Source organism: Puma concolor, chromosome C1 (assembly GCF_028749965.1).
Source record: "Puma concolor isolate L17-30 chromosome C1, mPumCon1.1.hap2, whole genome shotgun sequence".
NCBI classification, from domain to species: domain Eukaryota; kingdom Metazoa; phylum Chordata; class Mammalia; order Carnivora; family Felidae; genus Puma; species Puma concolor.
In genome coordinates, this window is record NC_141674.1 from 176,624,975 (window position 1) to 176,639,085 (window position 14,111).

Here is a 14,111-nt window from a genome sequence, read left to right on the forward strand (position 1 = left end):
CTGGAGGAGCAGCCTTGTGTAATGAGTTGGAGCCCAAGCAAGATGCAGAGGAAACCACAGATGGCCGCCTGGCACAGTGTGCTGGAACCCTCCGTGGGTGAGGATACAGGAGTCCGTCTTGAGTTGTTGGCCCCTGAGCAGGATAATGAAGATATTCCTGCAGAGAAATGGCCTGGCCACCCAGAGGAGGGACTGCGACAGCCACGGGAGGTTGGTTATTGACAAGGACATGGACTAAATGAGAAAATATATTAAGGATAATGGTAGTACAGCTAGATTTTCACTGGAGGAGAAGGCAGTTACGAATATGAAAAGAGGTACTGGACTGGAATTAGAGGTAAGTGTGTGAACTCAAGACTCTCAAGATGAAAGAGAGGGAGCGGGAATAAACGATATTAATATATACATGTATTCCCTGGTCTTGGCTACTGAAATAGGCTAAATGAAGCAAAAATCCTGACAGCAATGACATAGCACCTGGAGCTCGGATTATAAATACCATCCTTCAGTAAAAGGGACTGGCTTCTTTTGGAGAAATGGCTGATACCAGGGCTGGAGCTGGGAAAATGTAAAATGAGACTTGAAATACCTTTTTGTGCCCTGAAGTGAGGAAATGGTTCTCAATGATGGAGACATGGCATTGGGATGCAGAAGTCATCTAGGAAGGGCTCACTCTGGCCAAATCTGGCCCAATCTCAGTCTCAAAATAAATCATGATAGTAATAGATTATAACCGTTTGAGTAAAATAGCAAACGATGTGTCTACACTAATGTAAGTAAAGAAATGAATGAATTGAAAGTTTAACGAGGGCTGAAATGTTCACATAGTTACAAAGTACCTCTTCAGAAAATACCTCCCAATTACAGGGGCGCCTGGGTGGCTCGGTCAGTTAAGCATCTGACTTTAGCTCAGGTCATGATCTCACGGTTCATGAATTTGAGCCCCACTTTGAGCTTTGTGCTGACAGTTCAGATTCTGCTTGGATTCTGCTTCTCCCTCTCTCTCTGCCCCTCCCCCCGCTCATGCTCTGTCTCTCTCCTTCAAAAAGAAAGAAACATTAAAAAAAAGAAAGAAAGGAAAAAAAAGAAAATACCCACCAATTACAAAGGGAAAAAGAGGAACATTACAGAGGAGATAACTGACAAGAACCATCAGCTTAATCAAATGAAGATGATCCATAGTGGGACATGGCAAAGTTGTATGCAATATGATAGAATTAAAAAAAAAGAAAAGAATATAGTATTACACTTCCATGTTTTACCCAAATATTCATAACCTGAGTCTAACATAAATATATGTCCGGATGGCCATAGTTTGCTTATAATAGAGAAAACATTATTAATAAACACTGGTAGGGGACAAGCCTATGATGTACTGTTATATTGTTACTCTTAGTAAGTATGTACAATTTACTCCTTGTGAGAAAAGGAAAATAAGTGGCTGTAGGTACTGGGTAATTAATGCCTGTTCTGGACTTCTGTATTCCCTGTTAAAATATTTTTTCTGGGTCTTTTCTCATTTGTTCTTGGAGAAGTATTACAACGTTATTTGATAAATACATTTAAGAATAAACTTGGGAAGAATTACTGGGCATTCAGGGTTCAGCTATACTCTTCTCTCTCTCTGTCTCTGTCTCTCTTTCTCATAGGTCTTAGGAAACAGAATTTAACTCCCTTTTCAAAGATATTGTCTCTTCCTAGGTAGGGAGACCAGGAACCATGTGACTGCAACTGCTATTTTGATTGTTCATTTTCAAACCAGGTTTCTGTCAATTATACAGGCAATATTTTAGCTTCTGTTTTAAACTTTTTTTTTATTTCTCAATTTATTCCCAGTCCAGGCATGGAGAAGGGATGTTATTTATTGGAGAGTCTCTCAGGGACCTTAATAATCCCTGGAAGGTATAGAGCAAATGTTAGCAATGGGTACTCTTGGTGGTGGAAATGCAGGTGAAATTTGTTCCTTTTTTGTATTGGCTGTGTTCATTCTTTTTTTTTTCCCAAGGGGTTTCATATTCTTAATCAGGAAGACAAAAACAGAAAGAATAAGGGATAAAATGATGGAAATTAGAAAGTAAATGTAACACATTAACTTTGGAACCCAGATCCCCTAGGAACTCAGTGTATAAAATTTGGCCACTGTTTCACATAACAAAAAGAAATATGTTTCCTTTTCAATTCACACAACTGAGATTTTAAATTCTGTCTTGGTTTTTATTTCCTTTTTCAAAAAATGTCAAATACTTTAAATGATGAGTTTGTAGTAAATAGAGCTAAATAACCAGCATGTTTTTGTGTATTTTTGTAATAACAATAAAATTGTTATTCTCAACATAAAAGGCAGTTTTTTGTCCTAGTCAAGGTTCTGTTTTCAAGTAAGAGAAACTTCAAACTGGCTTGAGCCAGAAAACTAATTTTAAAAATACTGGAAGGTGCTGAGTCTCTATGTACAGTGATGAATGTGAAGAATGTTCAAATGGAAATCTGAGTGTTTGCAATGGGTAGAATTAGGCATATTGTAATGGTCATGCCCTGCCAGGGCCTCTGCAGCCCTTACTGGCATTGCCCTTCTTTTGTTCCTGGGGCATGCTTTGGATCTCATTTAAAATCTTGTTCTGTTTGGTTGTAGTGGTTTTGAAAACTTGGTTCTGACAGTCTTGCAATTCTTATACCTCTAAGCCATTTCAAAGAACAGTTCATATCAAAAATCAGGTTACAAAAATTAACAAAGCAATAGCAAGCTTGGAGAATTTAAACATTGGGAGAAAATATAAAAAATATTAAAAATGAGTAATTTTTAGCACTGCATGCAATGGAAAAAGACCGTTATGGGGATTCATGTATCCTCATTCATCCCTCCATGATGAATGCACTTTATAATTTTAATTTTCTCTCTCGTTTATTTATTTATTTATTTATTTGGCAACTTCCAAGTCTTATGGAAAGGGAGCATAGACAAGGCTACAGAATGTCTTCAATAAATTATTTTAGTGGCTAATTCAGGGAGAAGCTGGAGTAGTAGAGAACCTCTCCTTAGAAGGAGAATAATAGTCTTTGAGAGCCTGGGAGTTGTGTAAAAGTCCACATGAGTTTCAACATGGAATAAAGTGAGAAAAGGTTTGGAAGAACCTCTCTTTAAAGCCATCAGAGGCAAATGATAAGTACATATGGGATTTTCCATTAATTCATAGGATGGCACTTACAATGTTTGATTTCTGCAGCCTGATTTGTTCTTATGCCCTGCACTTGTTCAAGTGAATCTCTAATGTATTGAAGGCTAATCTAGTGTTTCTCAATGTAGGGTTAGCAGATTCTAGTGGTTTGTTGATGTATTCTTGGGAATCTAGACTTTCCTAATTGGAGTTTTATAATAATGTGTTACCAGAAAAGATCTTATAATTACATGATATAAGCATGGATTTGGGTGTATAGTCAACCTCCTTATTTCTAAGTAATGGGCTAGGATTTGATTTATTTTCATAATTATTATTATTTTTTTTTAATTTTTTTTTCAATGTTTATTTATTTTTGGGACAGAGAGAGACAGAGCATGAACGGGGGAGGGGCAGAGAGAGAGGGAGACACAGAATCGGAAACAGGCTCCAGGCTCTGAGCCATCAGCCCAGAGCCCAACGCGGGGCTCAAACTCACGGACCGCGAGATTGTGACCTGGCTGAAGTCGGACGCTTAACCGACGGCGCCACCCAGGCGCCCCCATAATTATTTTTTATAGTGGTTGTAAATTTAAGTGTTTACAATGATCTATAAACAATTTAAAGTCATTGTTTAAGGTTATTTACAGAAAAAGCAATTAGCATTGTCCTCAGATTAATGTGTTTAATATGCTTCTTTTATTCTGTGCTTGACTGTTGCGATAAAAGGGAAAACAGTTCCAAGTGGACCCTGACCCTTCAAGTATGAAGAGGCATGATTTCTGGTCCCAGCTTTAGCACTTCCTAACCATGAGATTTGGGGTAAGTCACTTAAGATTCTTTGACTTTAGTTATCTTGTATTTAAAATAAGAGCATATGGCAAGAGCTAGGTGATCCCTAAATTTAGTTTACATTTCAAAAATGATGAGCTGTATCTTTTTTAATGGAAAAAGCGTCAGGGAGAAGAAAGTTGATTCAGTTAACAAGGTCTTTGAGGGAAATTTCCAGTACCATATTTTCCTAATTATAGTCAAATATAGTGAGTGGGATGTAAGAACCAAATATTTATTGAGTGCCTTCCCTGTGCCTGACACTACTCTATTTTAACTCCTGTAAATGTGACCGTGACTCTTTGAGTTTGATTATATAATTCCTTTTGGCAGTTGTAATTGTGTTGAGTGTCCTAGGGCACAGAATGTGTAAGTATAGAGTCTGAAAAGGAATCTGGTTTGTCTGATTCTAAGCCCTGGATTCCACTGTAACACATTACATTTGCTAGCCTTACAAAACGATTTTTCCCCCTTTATCTATTTTCACATTCAAATAAAAATCTAGTAAACTAAATTCTAAGCAGCGTCTCAAAAAATGTTCAAGTCCTCACATCCTTTAAGCATTGCTTATATGAGGATACTCCTCCTTATATCCTTCCTCCAGCACAGAGGTTTACCAGGGTCAGTAAGAATGGTTTGTCGTGTTTTCCCTCATACCCCATATGCTACTTCTGAATTCTTTGTGAACAGAAGAATGGAGCAAATGAACATAATCTGGTGGGTAATGTTTTATAAGGCAAACATAAAGTGCAGAGATTCAGTCTGAGTTAAAAAAAATTAGGAAACATGAAAAATGTGCAGGCACCATCAGGACAACAGCAACAACTGTGTCAATGATTTGTTGATTAAGTGTTGTAAAGAAAGCATGTTCTACTCGCATTCGTGTGTGTGTGTGTGTGTGTGTGTGTGTGTGTGTGTGTGTGTGTGTGTTGACACTTTCTGTCTTAGGAAGCCGCAGAGGTGTTTTTTAAAACACCTGGGTTAGAAAACACAGTCTTGCTCTAGTGCTTTAGGGAGGAGGTTCAAAAGGAAACTTGGGGGGGGGGAGCGGAAGGGGGGCACGAGAATGGGGGAGGGGGAAGAGACCTGTGTTTTTGCTTCTGTCCCGGCTCCGCACAGGGTAAGGTGAGGCCTCTCCTGCCACAGTGGCGTTTCCCTCACATTTCATTCTCTTCCTTGGGTCCCGCCTGCAAACGCCAGACAGCCCAGTGGGCCCGGGGGAAACGACCATCAGAGACTGAAGCAAGTCTGAGAGCTCGAACACAGGCGTCCCGTTTGGAAGTGTCCAAGGAGACCGCCAGAAGTGCGCCAGCCGGAGTCTGAGAGTTTCCTTCTGGCCGAGAGGGGGAGCCCCGCGTTCCCAGCCGGGAGCGACCCGGAGTCCCGAGCCTCGAGCCCCAGCTGCCGCCAGTTTTAGCTTCAGCGGGTTGGGAAGAGGAGGGAGGGGGCAGAGAGCGCGAAGAGGGAGGGCACCGGGGCCGGAGGGTCCCGAGTCCAGCGCTGTCTCGACGTCGAGAAACTTTCCCTCTCGGCCGCAGAAACGGCGCCCCGGCCGTGTCGGAGCGGAGATCGCTCGGCGGCGAGGACGCGGCAGCGCTCCACGCCCCTGCCCGAAGCCTGATCCGACCGCATCAGTCCGTAAGGTATGGGGAGACAGCGATATGTGTGGGGTCTTCCCCGCTGCAAGCCCAGCCTCCCGTCAGGTAGCGTGCAGTCTCTTCCACACTGACATCCCGGGGAGGAGGCGGGCGGTGGTCAGCGCCGGCCGCGGGTGCCTGGGGAGGAGGGCGCGGGGCTGCGCGTCGCCGCTGCCGCCGCCGGGCAGGTTGCAAAAATTAGGGCAGTGAAAGGCGCAGGGAGTCTCCCAGCCCGAAAGGAGGCAAAGACCTGTTGACGACTGCCATTGCAGCGCTTGAGGATGACGAGGAGCCTAAGGAGGTCGGGGACGCGGCGGGCTCGCGGCTCCTGGATCCTCCTCTAGCCCTTTGTGGTAACTTTGGGGTGGCCAGGGCCGGTGGGCGGGAGCTGGCGGCGGGCGGCGGGGCGCCGGTGGCTCAGCACGGCTGAGGGAGCACGGACCCGACGGGGCTGAGCCGGCAAGTCATCGCCGGGGCACAGCGAGGCGACCCAGGAGCGAAACTTCTTGCAGCGTGACGTCCCTTTTGTTGGCTCCTGGAGAGAGCGTGAGCATGGGGGCGGGGAGGCGCGAAGCTCCTAGGCCGGGCTCAGGATTCTTGAAAGCCAGGACTGGGAGGGCCCAAACTCAGGGGCGGCGCCCACACGGTTAACCTTTGGCTGGGTGGGTCAAGTGGTTCCTTGCGGCGGACGCTACGTTACGAGGGGAGCACGGGGTGGCGTGGTGATGAGACCCTGGGCTCAAGCTCGCTCGCCCGGGGCCACCTCCTCGTGGGCTGGCTCACTACGCGGATCAGTACCCGGCGCGATCGGATCTTTCCTGTGGCTCCTAGGGCACCGCGCCGACTTCCCTGTGTGCGGGAGGGAACTCTGGGCAGGCTGGTTTTCTTGGAATGTGTTTACGATGTTGAATGGGACTTGAACAGGAAGCCGGACGCTGCAGCTGGAACTAGCGTGCCAGGGTAGAGTAAGGAAAGCGTAGCTGGTGTTGGACTTGGCGAGTCCACTTAGGACGTTGGGCAAACCCCTAGTGGGTGCAGGACGTCAGTCTAGGTACCCCTTCCTGGATCCTAGCAGTTTTTCTCAGTTGAGCCCGCCTTACTTTCACGTGCAGGCAGACATTGACATGTTCTATTTCAGACTTCAAGTTTGACGAAGTATAAGGCAATCAATTAGGAAGTGTTTAATTAAGTTCATTTTTGGACTTGCTTTAAAAAGAATGTTGCATCAACACAAGAGTAAAAGTTTCTGGCGAGTGTTCTAGTTATGGTTTCTCTTGTTCATTTCGAAGACTGGTAGGAGACCACAGTATTGATGATTTTTGTGTCTGTGATACCAAATGGGTGATACAGTGCTAAAGGAGGGCAGTAAAGGAGACTGTACAGTAAAGGAGAGCGAGTGTTAGGAGGTAGGAAAGTCTGAGAGGAGTTGGAATATTTTCAGATGTGCAAATCGCCCCCTTTCTCTGCCAGTCTTTCCCTCCTTCCCCCACATAAACAAGTAGCCTTGCTAGAAAACCCACCAATTGGGAGAGTTCAGTCGCTGGCGACTCCAAGCCTTGCTGGAAGCAGCAGACAGGCTAAGGTACTGCCCCATTGCATAATTAAAAGGTCTCCTTGAGCTGTCCAGGAGTGTTTTCCAAGTTTTTACGACTGACAAGGAAAGAAGAGAGGAACCTGGCCTGCAGCCAAACCAGACTGGGCTCAGTAGCCAGGCATGAAAGAGACTGGGGAACTTGCAAGGGATAATTGGAAAGGAGCTGGTGGGTACTTGGGTTTAAACAAGGGGTTTCTTTTGCAATGAGATTTTTTAGGTGACTAAGATCAGTCTTCTTGGCAAAAAAAAATAAACTAAGCACAGTGCAGTCGGTTTTCTCAGAGGAGAGGGGTAGAAGTGCTGGAGGAGGGAAGTCTGACCCTTATCAGTGTTGCAGTGGAATTACTGGGGGCCTGATGCTGCCTGTGCTGGTTATACTTTGTTAGTGTTCATATTTTGTTGCCATTTGTCTCCTCAACTTGGACTAAGCTTGCTGCAACTTCAGTCCCTTGACCTTGACTTTCTTTGTTTTCATGGAGAGTAAGAACCAAAGACTTGGGCTTTGAGCAGATGGCTTTCCACCTAAATTGAATAATTCAATTACATACTCTCAAAGGGCACAGATTTGGGTCATGGAGTTAAAGTGGAAAACATGTTTAACGTGTCTTCCTTGTGTTTGTCAACAGTAATCCCCATAAATAGATCTTGCCCTTTTTCCTGGAAGAGTAGAAGTTGGGGTGATCTCACTGTTTCACAAAGCATTTGCCCAATTCTTAAGGTCCTGCTACTTCCAAGTTCCAGATTAGCCAGGAACTCAGAACCTTATCTACAATTCAGATTCTTTTTTTTATGTGTAAAATTTGTTTCCTCTTCATTCCTCCCTCCCTCCCTCCTTTCCTCCTTTCCTTCCTTCTTCCCTTCCTTCCTTCCTTCCTTCCTTCCTTCCTTCCTTCCTTCCTTCCTTCCCAGGGAATTTGGTTTACTGTTGTGTTTGGGGGTTAAATGGTATAAACACTAATATGTATTATATTTCCACTGGATTGGTGTGTTTGAGATTGTGAATATCGGCCTGCCTTTTGAGATTGACTTTATGAATCACACTTGGCAAAATGTTTTCCCTATGATTTCAGTTTTTCCACTTGCAAAGTAAAGGAACTTTTCTTTACATAATAACAAGTTTACTGTGAGCATTAAAGAGATGAAATTGTGTTAATAGATATTTAAAAATATAAAGGTCATAGAGTTTCTGACTCAGTTGATTCAATTGAGATTATAGGAGTATAAATTTACTAGATATAAATTGAGATTCATATCTAGTATACACATGTTATAGTGACATAGCTGCATTTAATTTATAAAATTACTACTTTTGCATTTTAATTGTAGTTTTAGTTTAATCAGATTTTAATCTTTGAGAACAATGGGTGAGATTTTGTTATGGTTAAAGCTGAGTCATTCTCTCAGAAAAATATAATCAGCAAATTAATTTACTTTTCTTTTGGTTTATATTTATACTCAGGACCAGTTATTTTTTAAGCCCAGCTCAATTTTGCCTTTATGAGAAGTTACCAAATATATTTGCAGAATTTGGCTCCCTTCTCGGAAATAACACTTGAGGGACTAAAATTACATTTATGGTGTACAAATAAACTTTCTTTTCCCAAAGGCCACAACAGTTTCCTTTTGAGTTTAGAGGGTAGATTTAAGAGACTTTCATTAATTGATTCAACCAATACTTATTGCATATTTTTTTATGTCCAGGGAAACAGAAGGCTTGGATTCAAATCCTAGCACTGAACATCGTAGCACTGTGATTTTCTTTGTGTTATTTTACTTTTTACCAGAATTTTACCAAGATAAAATTTGTTGTCTATATTGATATCAATAATACAGGAACTTGTTCCACACATGGTAATTTTGAAATATTTCATTTTTAGACATGTCAATTGGCAAAAAAAAAAAAAAAAGCTATTTTTAATAGCTTAATGTACTGTATTATATTCATGAATGTTTATTTTTCAGGTGAACAGGTCAATATATTAGAGAAAGAAAATAAGTATGGATAAATTGCTGAAATAATAAAATCTTTGGTAAAATACTTAATAATAACTTATTTTTAGACCTTATTTTATTAATAATGAATATATAAAAAGTAAGAGTGTATGGATGATAATAGTTGAATTTATGGTTGTAGTAACAAAATAGGCACCTTTTTTGAATAATCAAAGAACAAGTGAACATTCAAGGATATATCAGGGTTAATTTTAATATAAAATATCCAGTTTTGCTATTGATTTTAATACTTCAAAAAAAATTTTTTTAACCTTTATTTATTTTTGAGAGAGAGAGGGACAGAGTGTAAGCAGGGGAGGGGCAGAGAGAGGGGGAAACACATAATCCAAAGCAGGCTCCAGGCTCTGAGTTGATAGCACAGAGCCCCAGGCGGGGCTGGAACCCATGAAATGTGAGATCATGACCTGAGCCAAAGTCGAACGCTTAACTGAGTGAGCCACCCCGTGCCCCGATTTTAATACTTTTTTAAAAATTTATTTTGGGGCGCCTGGGTGGCGCAGTCGGTTAAGCGTCCGACTTCAGCCAGGTCACGATCTCGCGGTCCGGGAGTTCGAGCCCCGCGTAGGGCTCTGGGCTGATGGCTCAGAGCCTGGAGCCTGTTTCCGATTCTGTGTCTCCCTCTCTCTCTGCCCCTCCCCCGTTCATGCTCTGTCTCTCTCTGTCCCAAAAATAAATAAACGTTGAAAAAAAAATTATTTTTATTTATTTTTAGAGAGAGAGACAGAGAGCAAGTGGGGGAGGGAGAGAGAGAGGGAGGTTAGAGTCCCAAGCAGGCTCTGTGCTGTCCATGCAGAGCCCATGTGGGGCTCAAACTCAGGAACCATGAGATCATAACCTGAGCTGACACTAAGAATCGGATGCTTAACCGACTGAGCCACTCAGGCGCCCCTTGCTTTTGATTTTAAATTAAAAATCTTGAAAATTTTTAGTCTCCATTGCTCAATATTAGATAATTTTTATTTAAATTTCACTTTGCAGATAATTTTTTTGTGATTCATTCTGTAAAATTGCAATTTGTTTTCTAAAACCTCTAAGTGACAAAAAAAGCTATTTTATTTGAATATAATAATAAATTCAAAAGTAGTTACTACAGGAGTCAACCGCATGGTTGCCTGAGCCCTGGTGCATAAAACAGATCAGAGACTGGGGGATCTAATAGTGCTTGCCTTAACACATTTAGAGATCAAGAAACTTAAATTTGCTCCTGTGGGAGCTTAAATATATTCAAACTAGAAGAAGAAAAATGGTATAAATTTTGAGCAGAGAAATCTCTTTGCTTTCAAACAATGGAGATATGAAATTAAAATCAGGCCTTTAAAGATGATGGCTAAAATTTATTGTTCCAGAGTTAGTCTTAGAAGATGGTGCTTATACTATTTTTAGGTTGCTATTTGCTAGTTCTGTGTTTGTTTTATACTTAGAAAATATTTTCAGCCACTCTAATGATAGTTATAGTGTGTGATTATTTTTCACCAGGAGACAGTTAATTGATACAAATATTGTACAAGGGAATAAACGCCAATTTTCTGCTTTCATTGAAATGGCATAGTTATAAATTTGGAATTAGCTTCATCTTTCAATATTGTGTACTTAAGGATAGTGTTGAAAAGGCAGATCACATAGTATGAATAAGTGATTTAATTTATGTAACACTTGTGATTGTAATGAGTAATAGGACTTTTAAAAAAAGTTTTGAATAACACTGTGTATATTTTCCTGGATACATCTAAGGGAGCTATCTAGATAGTAATAGCTGCTTTTATTTCATGTTTGTTTTTTGCTATTGACATTATATAAATATATTTACATATTGTTCTGAAGAAGAGGTTCAGAATATATACTAGAAATTTCCAAGGCTTAGGTGACTAATGTCTCTCTCTCTCTTTCTCTGTGTATATATTAGATATATCTTTATAAATGTATTTATATGTACATGTAATTATGATATATTTTTTGGTTTATTCGTGCTAGGTATATCTTTATAGGGAACAATAACTTCAATTAATTGATATTTCTAGGCCAATTTTAACCATTAATTTAAGATCTTTTTTAGATAACTTGTTGTTAGAGATTCTTGAATTTCTTTTTTTTTTTTTTTTGAATTCTAAAGGAGTTTTCAGGCTTTTTTTATACCTGTAAAGGTAGAGAATAATAGTAGGAAAGATATGCTACCCACAGTCTTGGTTAATGGCTCTGTTGGTGACATAATCATGGAGGCCTTTTCTACTTTTCTTAAGTAGAGTGCAGGCAAATGTGCAGTTAACTAATGGAAGAAGGTAAATTCACTGCTTGAAAGGTAGCTCCTGCTGGTAAATTTGTAAGGTATGGTGAAGTGAGAATTGTGTGTACATGCAGTGTTTTCCAGGTATTGTATAGCTTTTCCTTAGGATTATCGGATGTTACAGTTAACTTGTTTCCTGAAAGTTCAACCACAAGTCCTCTAAGAATTTCAGGGCACTTAATAAACTTTGCCAGAGCTACCAACAGAGAAGATTGAATGATTGGGTGCAGTTTTTAGCTCACTCTTCTCTAGAAAATGATGATAGTTATTTAAATGACCAAAACCAGCTTGTTTTGAGCGGTTTGATAGAAGAAACTACAGAGTATGATAACCTACTAATGGAATCATTACAGATTTGGCTGTGTAACATTGTCAAATAGTTATATAATATTTCATGAAAAGGTAACTAGCTCTCTTTCTCACCTGGTTTGTAAATGAAGTAATATTGATCTTAGCATTTTAGCTAAAAAGCAAACAAATAATCTGTGCTGTAGTAGCAGATCTCCAAATTTGAAGTAACTAAAAGTTGATGTAAGAGGATGAACTTGATTTTTACCCTCTCGATTTCTCTCATAGCTGTTTACAGCCATCGAGAAAGTGCTATGTTTTAAAGTAAAAATTTAAGGGGCGCCTGGGTGGCGCAGTCGGTTAAGCGTCCGACTTCAGCCAGGTCACGATCTTGCGGTTCGTGAGTTCGAGCCCCGCGTCAGGCTCTGGGCTGGTGGCTCAGAGCCTGGAGCCTGTTTCCGATTCTCTGTCTCCCTCTCTCTCTGACCCTCCCCCGTTCATGCTCTGTCTCTCCCTGCCCCAAAAATAAATAAAGGTTGAAAAAAAAAAATTAAAAAAAAATAATAATAAAGTAAAAATTTAATAGCAAATAGGTTAATTTACTCAGATTTCCACTTGAGTTAAAACATAGTTTGGTAAGTACTGAAAAGAGTCTTATTTAAGAAGATGTGTTTTTAAAGGTCAACATGCATGTTATTCTCTGTAATCTATTTAATTTTTTGTTTGCTTTTGAGGAATTCCCTAGTAAAAAGAGAATTTTGGTTGATGGTGGAACTTTCCTAATACCTCCTTGAGGATGTGCACTATTATAGTCATAAACATGCTTCCAACGTAAATGCTGATCATTGCTGGTAGCAATAAATACAAAATTTGGCTTATTGTAAAGAACAATTGTATAACTGAATTAATTTCAAAGTGATTTATCTCAATGCTGCATTTAGTAATTGATTATAATTACTCGGAAGATGCTCCTTTTGCAGTGAAGTCTAGCAAAACACAGTTTGAGAGAATTGTTAAGGAGTCACATTTTAGTAAATGAATTGTATTTGAAATTATGTAATGACATCTGAAATGGTAAAAGTCTATTGATATTTCAAATCTACCAAGTAGCATTTCTTTATAAGAGTAGATACTGTTTTGAAATTTTGTCAGTTGTTCTGTTTTAATGCATCATTGTGACTGGTGTGTAGGAAAAAGGCCTTTAAAATTCTTAATACCAAACTAGTAAGAACTATTGTATTGCCAATATTGTCTTTAATCCTTTTTAAAGGAAGAACCACTACTAAATTTATAACAGCTGAATTATCATAGGCTTCATTGAGTAAATTAAGTAGACTAGGAAATTTATGATCAATTTGGAAAAAGGAAATCTCCTAGAGTGGCACAGAGGAGGCTTTAAAGAACAGTGTTTTGTGACTTGATATAAAAGTGTTTCTTTGGGACTTCCTTATTCAATGAGATACTGATTTTCTTTTAAGTAGGCCATAAAAATTTGCAACATTTTTACCCACTGTCTTCTCATTCTGAAAAATGTAACTGTTTAAATTATGAGTTGACAAATAAAGGGATTCTGATCTGATCCAGCTGAATTTAATAAATATTTGTTGAACATCATTTTTAAAAACTGTTTGTAGTTCTGTCTTTTTTAGTAGTAAGTGATAGTGATGTATCTCAAATTAAAGTAAATAGACCTATATAAAACTTGTTATTTCCATAAATTATGTGCTACAGTAGAAGTAGTAGGGATGGGGTTCTGCATCAGTATTAGGGGCAGCAGTGCCTGGAAACAGTGTGGAGATGATTGTTGGGCAAAGGATGAAGATGAGTTGGCAGGCAAAGAAGGGGGAACAAGCCATTCAAGACAGATCAGGTGGCAAAGGCAGGAGATATGGAACCATGTAAGTGGTTTAACAAAGCAACTTGTGGATGTTGGAACTGTAGAGATGCTTTTCCTTTCTGTCTTCATGTTGATGACCTTAATCATTAGTAATTATATATGGAAGGTTAAGAATTTTAGCTGGATGAATTATCTTAAAAAACTTGTATCTTTTTAAAACTTTTCCCCCATTTCTCCAGATCTAACTAATGTGTTATTAGTTGCAAAGAGTTAAGTGCACACGCCATTTCACACTCTAGGGTGTCCATGAACTTGGATAGGAAATAATAACATCATTACTCTCATGAACACCTAACACACGCACGCGCGCGCACACACACACACACACACACACACACACACACACACACACAGTAGTTTTAATAGTACCTGTAGCTTTCCAGCAGTTGTAACTATTTATTGTCATGTCTAATTGCTG

The 14,111-nt window shown here is 40.0% G+C and overlaps 1 protein-coding gene across 12 annotated transcripts in view; it reads left to right on the forward strand.

Moving 5' to 3' along the window:
• GULP1 (GULP PTB domain containing engulfment adaptor 1) overlaps positions 1 to 14,111 on the forward strand; it is a 773,858-nt gene that overhangs the window by 496,692 nt on the left and 263,055 nt on the right. For 6 of the 12 annotated variants that reach the window (XM_086719112.1, XM_086719122.1, XM_086719120.1 and 3 more), the window contains exon 1: positions 5,487 to 5,626. The gene's annotated coding sequence lies outside the window, so the exon portion shown is untranslated. Of the gene's footprint in view, positions 1 to 3,881; positions 3,975 to 5,486; positions 5,627 to 5,662; positions 5,687 to 5,744; positions 5,974 to 14,111 lie in introns of those variants that run through there. The other 6 variants (XM_086719114.1, XM_086719117.1, XM_086719115.1 and 3 more) reach the window with 6 other exon arrangements.